Source organism: Thunnus albacares, chromosome 20 (genome assembly GCF_914725855.1).
Source record: "Thunnus albacares chromosome 20, fThuAlb1.1, whole genome shotgun sequence".
Lineage (NCBI taxonomy): Eukaryota > Metazoa > Chordata > Actinopteri > Scombriformes > Scombridae > Thunnus > Thunnus albacares.
The window spans coordinates 8900732-8912761 of NC_058125.1; the positions used below are offsets into that span (position 1 = coordinate 8900732).

General features: G+C 38.4%; 1 protein-coding gene and 1 non-coding gene across 5 annotated transcripts in view; one reads left to right on the plus strand and one right to left on the minus strand.

The window, feature by feature from the left end:
• Positions 1 to 4710: 4710 nt before the first annotated feature.
• Positions 4711 to 4804, minus strand: trnai-uau. The gene is made up of 2 exons: positions 4767 to 4804; positions 4711 to 4746 (listed from the first exon to the last, which is right to left on the minus strand). It is a non-coding gene; the product is annotated as a tRNA-Ile (tRNA).
• A 6298-nt stretch (positions 4805 to 11102) lies between these two features.
• rhbdf1b (rhomboid 5 homolog 1b (Drosophila)) overlaps positions 11103 to 12030 on the plus strand; it is a 39081-nt gene continuing 38153 nt past the window's right edge. For 3 of the 4 annotated variants that reach the window (XM_044338353.1, XM_044338356.1, XM_044338354.1), the window contains exon 1: positions 11103 to 11525. The gene's annotated coding sequence lies outside the window, so the exon portion shown is untranslated. The remainder of the gene's footprint in view (positions 11526 to 12030) is intronic. The other variant, XM_044338355.1, reaches the window with a different exon arrangement.

Consider the following 12030-nt stretch of genomic DNA (forward strand, 5'->3'; position numbering starts at 1 on the left):
AAAGACTTCATAAAAAAGGTCACTGCAAAAGTTGTAGAGAAATTACTTCTGCCCTCAAATAACCTGATGAGCAAAATGTCAAACGGTTTGACAATCAATAACACTGGCTAGCCAGAGCAAAGGTCTCCATCACTCTGTCTCTATTTCTCTCTCTGTGTGTGTGTGTGTGTGTGTGTGTGTGTGTGTAGGAAGAAAAAGACATGTTGCATCATTGCTGCAATGTTAGAAAATGAATATGCCATTTTTATCCTTTGTGGTTGCACTATTATATTATAATATGTGATCTTTGGAAACTGTGTTCACTAAATGTGAGATGGTCTATGACGCTGGGACTAAAAGCAGACCCTAGTTGCGTCCTCTTGAAGTGAGGTGCCTGTGACATATGGATTCTGTCACCTATGACAACAAATGTTTTCCCTGTTAAAGTTTTCTTGAGCAAGTCTCTGACAAACTGGCTGCATAACCTTACCTTAACCTTGTAACCTTACATGGAATTTGATATGAACCTTGCATTGTGTGTGTGACCTCCGGCCTCCCTGTGTAAAAGACAGGGGCCAAAGATGAGTACGGACTTTGGTGAGATTATAACAAAGTTAAAATCAACTTTATACAACAGAATGTGCAAAGACAATAAGTTATTTTGCTGTGTTTTGAATGCAGATCAGTGCTGTGCTCTCAGAGCTACTCTCTAATATAAGTACACACTTATTTAGCCTCAATTACAGACAAGACTTAATTAATGCCAGAGCAATTGTGTGTGTGTGTGTGTGTGTGTGTGTGTGTGTGTGTGCGCGCGCGCGCGCGCGCGCGCGTGTGCAGGTGTGTGTGTACAGGTGTGTGTGTGCAGGTGTGTGCACAAACACAGTGGTATGACACACAGAGAGCATCAGAGGCACCAATAAGAGTTTTGCATGGTAATAGATGTTCTGCTGAATTAATGACATTCAAATCCCAAAGAACAATACGGAAAAGTCACGTCAAGCTCGTTGTACCTTTGTACCAGGTTCAGTCTGTGAGTTATTGGTCTTGGGTCGCCATCTAGTGGGCATTCACAAAACACAACAAACTTCCTTTCTTTCCTCATTTCCTTGCTTGCACTGATACAAATGTTGTATAATCCTGCCAAACCCATTAAAAGACTGTACAACAAGAACTGTGACAACAAGATAAAACAGCATAAAACAGCATATATATTTATATATGTAGGTAACACTACTGCATATATATCTATAGCTACATCTATCAGAACCATCACTTCTGCACTTATTTTGCACAACCTTTCTATTTTTACAACCCACAAGTCAGGTCATGTAGCCTAAGTGTTGTAATTTGTATAATGTTTATAATAGATTGAATTCCATTTACTTGACTTTTTATTTTGTTGTTTTTATTACTCCTAGTTCTTAGGATTTTATCTTCAAAAAAAGGTTTAAAAAAAACAAGAAAAAACTAATGCTGTAGTAGTGGAACTTGTTCCTCAACAAGTGAAGGCACGTTTTCATCAAGAAAACATGAAGTAGGTTTTTTTTGTTTGTTTTTTTTCACAGTGTTCTCAACAAAAAGTTGACTTAATCAAATCCAACAGTTGACCCTCAAAATGTGAATCTCAACAATCTAAGAAGATCACTTGAGAAGACCTTGCAGTCCTTCACAATGAAGAAGAATTAAATCTCCTCCTCTGCTTCAACCATATACAGTAGTTTCTTTTCACAGTACTCAACAAAGATGAAAATGCACTTGATGAAATAGCAACAATGGACTGAAAACTCGTGCAGCAGTGACCCTCAGGGCCAGCAGATGCTGACTTGAGGAGACTCCTCGAAGTCCTGCTGGGAACACCTGCAGTGTCTCTTCAGAGGGATGAAAAAGAAGAAGAAACTCCAACTGTAGATTGTAGCTTTAAACAATCATCTCAACAAAGGTGGACGTTGACTGAACTGATAACTGAACTCTCGACGATGAACACAATGTGACTGGACTACTAATCTTTAAACACTGCCAGACTAAACACATCTATCTGTCTGTCTATCTATCTATCTATCTATCTATCTATCTATCTATCTATCTATCTATCTATCTATCTATCTATCTGTCTGTCTGTCTGTCTGTCTGTCTGTCTGTCTGTCTATCTATCTATCTATCTATCTATCTATCTATCTGTCTGTCTGTCTGTCTATCTATCTATCTATCTATCTATCTATCTATCTATCTATCTATCTATCTGTCTGTCTGTCTATCTGTCTATCTGTCTGTCTGTCTGTCTGTCTGTCTATCTATCTATCTATCTATCTATCTATCTATCTATCTATCTATCTGTCTATCTGTCTGTCTGTCTGTCTGTCTGTCTGTCTATCTATCTATCTATCTATCTATCTGTCTGTCTGTCTGTCTATCTGTCTATCTATCTATCTGTCTGTCTGTCTGTCTGTCTATCTATCTATCTATCTATCTATCTATCTATCTATCTATCTATCTATCTATGTATCTATCTATCTGTCAGTCTGTCTGTCTGTCTGTCTGTCTGTCTGTCTATCTAACATTGTAATGTTACTTATAATTTACTGTTTTTACCCTCATGCCTGATATAAACTTGTTTGCCCATCAACCTGAAACAATATCTTCTATTTAAATTGACAAAACACCAAAGTCAAAGTCTAATATTACTTTTAACTTGTTTAAAAGATTGTATCTTTATGACAAAATTACAAAATATAAAAATACAAAATTAAACCATACATTTGGGTCACTGGTTCAGTTGTGTGCATTAAGCACCAACATGAACAGCTCTTCAAATTACACTGTAGAAAATATGAATACTAATTACTTAATCTGTTTCAACATAAGAATATGATTGGCAAGACTGCCTTAAAATTTAAGGTAACTAAGTTAGTGTCAATTTGTTCACTAGGCTAGTTGTAATGTAAAATACGGTGAGTCAACTTAACTGATCTTTAATAATTTAGACAAACTTAAAAATAAATTCACCTAACAGCTGTTTATATTATTATACTATTATATTAACAAGAACTGCCAGTTAGGCTTGATTTGAAGTTGTGTTTATTTTTTCACTAAAGTAGATTCAAGCCTGATCCATCCTACATTATGCCACCTAATCATTACAGCTTCTGCTGAACTCTTGACAGCCATATTCAGTTAGTGCTGATCCGGTTTCAGTGTTGCTGAGCAGGGATGTGTTTACATGAAAATCCTGGAGAATTTCTTCTTAATTACACTTCCTATATTACTCCACAAGATGGAGCTATGAGGTAAAATGATGAGTGAATACTGTTTCTACTAGTAGGATATGTACACAAAACTCAGATTATTTGTATTACATTAAACTTCAATCTGATGCAACTGCAACAAAACCACTATACAGCCTATTTCTGAAACCTTTTCAAACTATTAATGAAAAATCATTGCAACATCTGGATGAATCCTGAATAAATGGCAATTACCACAAAAAAGGAGTGTTTTAGGAACAAATTCCTCATTTGTTCATCACTGATGTTGCAACTCTCTACTCAATAAATCACCACAAAATACATGACCAAAGGCATATTTATTAACCAGGTTAACAAGAAGAAACATTACCACTTATTTAACCGAAACTCTGACTGATTACAACAAATCAAAGTAAAAAGAAGAAGACATTTGCTTTAAATTACTAATATATCTACTATTCTCAATAAGTGGCTCATAATTTAAATTTTTTAAATAAAGTTACAAAGATTTAAATGAATTCTTACATTGACACAGAAATACCCATCATCCCTATCAACAAAGGTTGATAAACAAAAGCAGGAAACAAGGAGGGTGTTGCAAGGTCATTAGCTTAGCTACAATTTAAATTTGAAGGCTACTTTAACTCTGTGTTGCCTGATACAAGATCACATGGTTTCCTAAATCCCAGTGCTGTGTCTCTAGAAGCTGATTTCTCTTCTCTCAGGTTGGAGTTGGGTGGAAGTGTCCTGGGAGTCTACTGAGGTTACGGGACTCCATACATTGAAAACAAACCTCAAAGATGTGAGTTGTACCACCAAATAACTGAATGAACACAATAAGGAGAGTCAGAAGATGTTCATCAAGCTCAACAAAGTCCTGAGAAGAGGCCTGATTAGGCAACAAGTGAAAACAGCTGTGTGGGTGAACCATGATCTTCAATGATCAACTTATTGTCAGTCTAAAAAAGTTTGCAAAACAGAATTATACATCTAGAATATCCTGTCAAGGCATTGTTGAAGTGCTTTTTAAACCTCATTACACCTAAACTGAAGAGTTTAGTCATTTTTTAACATAAATAAAGGTTTTCTTTCAACAAACGGGTCACAAAAGATTTGTTTGAGTAATACTTCAGTGACATTTTATCTCACTTACACCTGAGCAGATAAAACTGTGCAGCTTGATGTGCTGCTCAGACTCAAAACCTCTTCAGGTTACAGTCTGGATGGATGCATGTTAGGCAGTGAAACAAGCTGCAGACTATAAACTGTGGACATGGCTATAGATCTGGGTGTTGCTGTGGCTTTGATTGTTTTGATTAGCAAGGCTGTGACACTTACCTAATGTTAACATTAGATAAGGGATAACAGCTGCAGTCAGAACTCAGCTTTCCTTTAATATCTTGACTATGAGTGACTTGTGTTGGTCGAGTCTTGTGATCAGTCGATCAGTGACTTCTTTTCCTCCAACACCACATTAAAACTCTGCTGCTCCAGGTGAGGCTCGAACTCACAACCTCGGCATCACTCTGCAGGTTACTGTCTTATAAGTACCGCGCGCTGACCGATTGCGCCACTGGAGCTTGTTGAGTTACCTATGTTAACAATTCAAAGGTTTAAATGGTATATAAACTATTGGATAATCATTTTGTCAATTATATTAACCTGTATGCTTTTCTTTCTCAGCAGCCACCTCCAGTTTCTATTTTACTTCAAAATCACTTTATTTTCAAATGACTGCTCCTCCGGGAACAAGTCTGTGTGCCTTGTTTCAGTTGGAACTTAAAGTTATTGGTGTTACGCATTTCCTTGTTGTACATATTTAATGGAGTGTAAATCCATCATGTTCTCCTCCGTCTCTCATAATATCCATCTCCTCGACACATTCTGGTGTTGTTGGTCAGTTTCATTCAATCTCATGTCTCCCTTTATCTTCTCCTTCCACTTCATTCACATTGTATCACAAGTGTTTGTTTGTTTGATTTTAAATTTAGTATCTAAGAAAAACTTCACTGGACCTCACAACAGTATCAACCTTCTGTAAAAACACTGCAAGTGTTGGCATGAAGATTATTCGCAGAAAGTAAGTATATGTCACATTTTTGAATTTTAAAGTAATGTCACCGACTAAATGTCTGAACAGATTTGCGTTGACATATGTTGTTGATTTCCTTTATATCTGATGCACTTTGTGTTGTATGACCTGTGTGCTGAGGATTTTTCATAAAAATGTCATGCCATCCATCACAGTGATAATCTAGTTTCCTATATAAGGTCCATTGTCATCATGTGGTAATTGGTTCCATTTTTCAAAGTGTGCACCACATTACCATGAACAAATAATTGAATCCTGCTAATCTGAGGATTTTCATAAAATAGAAATAGTGGAAAAATATTTTTAAAACACAACAGTTTGTTTTGTTAAGTGAAGAAAATGAGCTACAACATGTGAAAACATTGGTATGATCCTTTAAATGTAACCAACCAATTATGACTGGATTACATTAAGTTCCTGATTTTTCTCAATTCTTATGTGAAATCCTCTCAAATACTCAAAACCAATATTTATTTTTTAAAACTCCAAACAATGTAAAGTCATATTTTGCTATGATGACAGTAAGAATTAAAGATAGCAGGTTGAGAAGGGTAATTAATGCCTCATTGAAATCTATAAAAGCTTCCTAAAGCGTGAACACACCTTGTAAATCCCCTGTTTCCTGCCCACACTGATTATCCTCAAAGCTTGTTTTCTGCATTAATTGACTTTTGTCTTTTTAAGGAAAGCAGTTCTCTGTATGTCCTGCACGTAATGAGTCTCTTATTCAGCAATGGGCAAAGAGTGTTGCTGTAAAAGAGAATTTAGAAACAAGGCTTCATTGTATTGCCAGCATGTCTGTGGATAAACAGGCATGTATACGCATACAAAGATTTACACATAGAACAGTCAGAGAGGAGTTTTGTCATGCTTTTGCTGTAGTTCTGCCAAAGAAAATCCTGCCAAAAATACTGAAATTGAAAATAAATGAAAACAAATGAATCCTAAACTACAGTGATTCTGGCATATGTTTCTTCCTCCTGTCTTTATTGGTAACTCACATGCAAAACAACTCAGGTCCAGTGCCTCCCAAGCATAGGCCCATTTGTCAGAATGCTTGCCAGTGCTACTTCCTGCCCTGGCCTTCAGCAGGATGAGGTTGGCTTTAAAGTGATGCGGTACTGCATGTAACCGAGCAACCGTGCAACAGCAGGCGGAAACATAGTCTCTGTGTAATTCTTAGAAAACACAAAGCCCACACACACCTATTTACACAACTACTTACATACACATAACTTACACACTCAGAGATTTGCTGTAAGTTGTGCTTTTTGTCAGGGAGACTTTAAGACGATGTAATACCTGTAATACTCAGATTCAATGCCTAGTGGTTTAGAAATGCTTAAAGTTAGAGAAAACGTTTTCACACTTTTTTGTAACGATGCATTTTCTATATCTGCTTGTTTAAACACTTCCTTCCAGAGATATGATGCTCACGCTGAGTGAAATATTCAAAAGCAAGCAACTCCTCCTTATTGCCTTTCCAAAAAATAATAAAATAATCAGTGTCAATGTATTTAAAAATGTTTGCGTGCTTGAAAGAAACTAAATTGGTGGTCAGTGCATTTGTTCAGGTGATGTTTCTTCAGTAACTTGAGGTTAGTTGCTCCCGAATAGTCTGCAAACCACTGAATACCTGGATCATCACAGAGGAATAGGAATGAAAAATGAAAGTTTCTTTCATGAATTAACTTTAAGCTGCCATGGGTATTCTCTAAAATGAAAATAAACGCCTGAGTTTCTGATTATTCTTGTGATCACTTCCTATGGGTGATATTTAAACTGTGAGTTTACACCAGCTGTGTATTCTTTGTTCTTGAGTTATATTATGATGGGTTCACCACTAAGGCCCTGTACAAAAATTATTGTGTTGTGTAGGGGGAATGAACCTTATGTGTAACTTCCATTATTTCTCAACTCAAAGCTAATCTCAAGTTTATTATGTTACTGGAACAATATTTTTTACATAGCCTAGATCTCACATTAGGAGTGGAATTAGCAATTGTCAAAATGATTCTAAATGCAACAAATAGTGCTTCCTGTTATCCGTCCCCTCCAACTGCTCTTTATATTTCAACCAAGAGCTACTAAATGAACATTGATCAGCACTGTCACTGAATAAGCAAATGAGGTGCAGACAGCAGCTCTGTGGTTGCTGAGAGGCTTCAGCTCCATCATATTCTGACTCCACCCAACAGAACAAGTTTAGTTGTCCTCAACATGCATTATATTGTAGGTGTATATGATACATTTAACTTTACATAGTTCAGTAAAAGTGACTGTTGACTAGTGAAAAAATGGCACACTCTTTAAAGAGATAATGTCCAACCCCTGCTAACTATAGAGATAGAGTTTCTCAAAACTGGCATATTGGCCCTACTATGAACTATAAAAATGAAGCCCTGACATAAAGACATGATTGTTAATCTCCCATATGGCACATGACCCCCCACCCCCAATAATTTTTGTACAGTCCCCAATATCACTGACAAGATGAGACCAAAACGTGTGTAAAAAAAAAAAAGCTCTCTTGCCTAATATGCAGTTTGCAGATTCTTCAGGTCTGACTCATGTAATTAATGTGTTAATTACACATAATTAAAGGGCACAGTGTTGCTCTAAAGGCTTTGATAGCACCCTGTGGAGACCAGCGCACTTGACTACCCACCAAACTCAAGCCAAACCCAGTACAATGAAGTTAAAAGTTGTTGTTAATACCTGTCAATACCATCCCATACCAGTCAGCCCTTACTCACTCAGTTCGTACCTTTACTCATCCTGCAGGTCCAGCTCACATGTCTGTGTAAGATTCTCCAGTGCCCAATGGTAGTAAGGTACTATGCCATAAAAACCAATGCTCCCATGATGCTATTAGGGAAAATATCCCACTGAGACTACAGCTTTCCCAAACTTGCTCTTTTCTTTCCTGTACACTATGCAAATTTCTGCATCATGTGCATTTCAAAGAAAATTTCAAAGTCCAACCCTCCAGAAGCAGCAAGATTTTAAGTGATGCTCCTTTTATGACTGTAGATGAAAAAAAAATCAAAGCATCAAAAACAGACAGTATCTCTTTTACATATGTGCACTCACACATCTGTTTCACTGCAGTGACCAGTGTACAAAACCAGATGTTTTTTGAAAAGAGATAATTCAGTGTCACATGACAAAAGCTCAGCAACTATATTTTGTATTTTCTTGCACTTGTGGGTTTGAGAGATAAACTAAATGCCAAAACATGTTTTGTAGTAAAACCTTAGAACATAAATGCAAAGTGAGAACAAAGAGAGTAGGATGTGCGTTTGAAAGGCTGCGACACAATTTGCAATCACACAAAACACATGCGCACACTTTGCACGCAATAATTTGTGAACAAACGCACTGAAGAGCTTTTTTGTTATTTCCTCAAGGGAAATCAGGAAGCCACACATACGCTGCCTGTATTTTATTATCTCTATTGCCACGAGGCAGGCATTACATCCTTTATTTTCATTCAGGCGTTCACCACCGCACCAACAGTGAGAATTCATCCCTGCCACACCCAGAAGCACCTGGCCAGGCTTGTATAGAAGATAATCTATAACCACAGAAATGAACCTTTGAGGCTGTATCCTTTGCACTGTATCTTTTCACATGTGATGACCACATTGTGGCAGTGACTGAGTGTTGCGATAAGCAGTGGCGGTGATGACAGATGTGGGTTAGATGAACCCATCAAAGCTTGTTGTTGGAGGTGTATGTTGGGCGAGTAAGAAGATCCAGGGGGTTGTAGGAACAGGACACCGACCCTGCAGGGGAAACCATTCAAGGGGGAATAAACCACCACTGCGACATCTGTGCAGAGACACACCAAGAGATCAAACTATCAATCAATCAGACCAAAACAATAATGCTTGAATTGGACATAAAATGGTTGAAATGAGACCTGACAACAGCAATAAAATAGTGATATATAAGAAGAGTGTCTTTCAGTTAAAGAAGTAGGATTCAAACACCTCATACTGACAGTTTCTTCTGTTGATGTGTCAAGAAACTGGAAAGTACCAAACACTCACCTGCACTGATCATCTTTTCCACATCACTAATGTCTGAGTTGCAAAATAAACATGGGGCAAAACGTATAGATATTTCTAATTAAATTTGACTCGAATTACTCATCAGCGTAAACATGTTTGTCTGTTAGCCCTGTGATTGACCGAGAATAACGGGATAGGTGAAATAAATCAACAGCAGGTGAACAGTGTTCCTCTCTGGTGCTTCTTGTGCACAAAGTCTTTCTTCATTCAAGACAGTTTGGACAGTTTATGATGACATTACCATTCCTGAGGTTTTCAGGCATTTTTTTCAAGATGTGTAACATCTGTAAAACATGCTATAACTCAGCTCTGTTGAGTTGAAGATTAAGCTTTACCACAGGCCGAATGTTCTGTTTGGAATCCTCTTCAGTGGCTCAAACACATAGTAAACATTGTTTTATCACTTTGATACGTGATGATTTCATAAGAACTGTTCATAAATATAATGCTGAAGTGATGGCGTGTTTCCTTACTTCTGTCTGAGGTCTCAGAGACCAGAGCTGTAAAACATGGTAAAATGCAATGAGTGTTCATATACTCTATATATGTGATTGGTGTTGACAATGCTGTTTATGCAGCGCCACTCATTCAAAATCCCAATTTAGTCAGTTTCGATTTCTATTATTGGGGGTCTAACAAAGAATTTGACCAAACTAACCTACTAACATACTGTACATTTCTTAGGCTGTAAATGACTTCTTCCTTTCAAATGGCATACATAGTTGTTCATGCATAGCCTATATAAGATGTAAAACATTTAATATTTTTTATTGGTGTAAAGGAAGAGTTCCAAGATGTCTGTGAAGATTCTCGACACAGGAGGGCAAACTCCTCAGGTCAAGACTCAGTAATTTACCTATACCTGAAAGATAAAGGATACTCATCGAGCACAACAACACACATATTTTGAATAGGGAGGACAGATGGTTTGAAAGAATCTATCTATCTAATCTATCTAAAGAAGCTATCTACGTCAAAGTAGAGACACTATTTCTCAACAGAGGAGGAGGTCTACTGCTCACCTACTATGCTGTCCTTTCATCCCTTCCCAGGAGACTTAACCATTCAGATTTGGCCTCATGTGTCCAACAACTGTCTTTTACACTTGGCCTCAGGTGACTTTAATGACTCTAACGACTGTCGTTACAACAGCCAGGAGAACTAATGAACCAAGTGGTATCAATGACCTTGATGGCGACCCCACAGAGGTTAAATACCTGGAACTCCCAACCAGTCAGCTGGAACTGAAGAAGCCTCTTGGATAAGAGGTGAAATGTTTTCAAGTATCTACAACCAAAAAGTCTAGCTGCCCTCGACTCAACTCTCCTTTGGGAAGGGTTACAACTTCATTACTTTTCTGCATATTGGCTTTAATTGATATATTTAAAGGAAAATTGGCTAATTGGGTGATTTTGCAATTATTTTTTAAACATATAGAGACTACGCACAATGAGGAAGTAAAGCCAATGTCAACAAACACACAAGAGTTAAATTTGCTGTCAAGATTTTTTTTTTAAATGAAATTAAATCTAAATCTGACATCCCAAACATACAAAAGAAAAATTACTAAGAAATTACCTTTTGTTCTGTAAGAGCTTTTAGTGTTAAATCAGTAGGTTATTTAATACTGAAAAAGACAGGAAACAGTTTACATAACAGTTTGACCAGATGGGATAGTCTTACTTAATTATGTAAAACCTTGTAATTACAACAAGCTTGCAGATTTCCACTAGGTCCGGGTTGGCTGTAGTTGGTCGGTATCGCCGGTAGGCGGCGCTGTGAGGTGGTGACTGTATCAATGGGTCGGCCGGGTAAGCGACATCCAGTTGGTCGATCAGTCGGTCGGTCGGTCGGTCGCTGTCCTGTTATCCAGCGGTGGCGGCAGCGGCAGCAGCAGCAGCAGCAGTGTGGGCGGACCTGGAGAGATACTACAGTCTGACAGGCGCGTAGTAACCGCTCCGCTTCATACAGCGAGAACAGAGGAGGTTTCTTGTTGCTGATATTCTGCATCTTTGTGAGCACCGCCCTCACCAACACCTGGCAGGGATAACTTATGAAGTAACCGGCGATTGTATCTCACCGGTGGAGCGGACGGTGCCGTATTTGGCTGCAGGAAGTGGACTCAGTTTGAAGGTAAGCGGAGGCGGAACAAATACCGCTTGTCACACCGAGCATTATCGCTTCTCACACCGGCTGACAGCCGCTGCACACCCCGCGCTGTCAGCATCTCGTTCACAGTGCAGGTATTTAAGGGCGCTGCAGCACGCAGGGGTCTCTGGGTGGGGACCCAGGGGTGACAGCATCAGTTAAAGCAGATGGACTATTTTACTGGGAGAGTTTTACACATCTGGACTGGCCTTCCGAGCATTTCAGATTGAAATGTTCTTGTTCAGGTTGTCACGTCAGGAGTCAGATGAAACTGCTGGGAGTGAGAGAAACAGGTGTGTGACTCTCTCTCTCTCTCTCTCTCTCTCTCTCTCTCTCTCTCTCTCTCTCTCTCACACACACACACACACACACACACACACACAAGGTGTGAAATCTACCTTTTTCTCCTTCCTGTGATTCATCTTGGTTAATTGTTACCTTACTGTACCATGTCTGGAAGGCCAAGACATTGGGTACTTCATCATTAGGG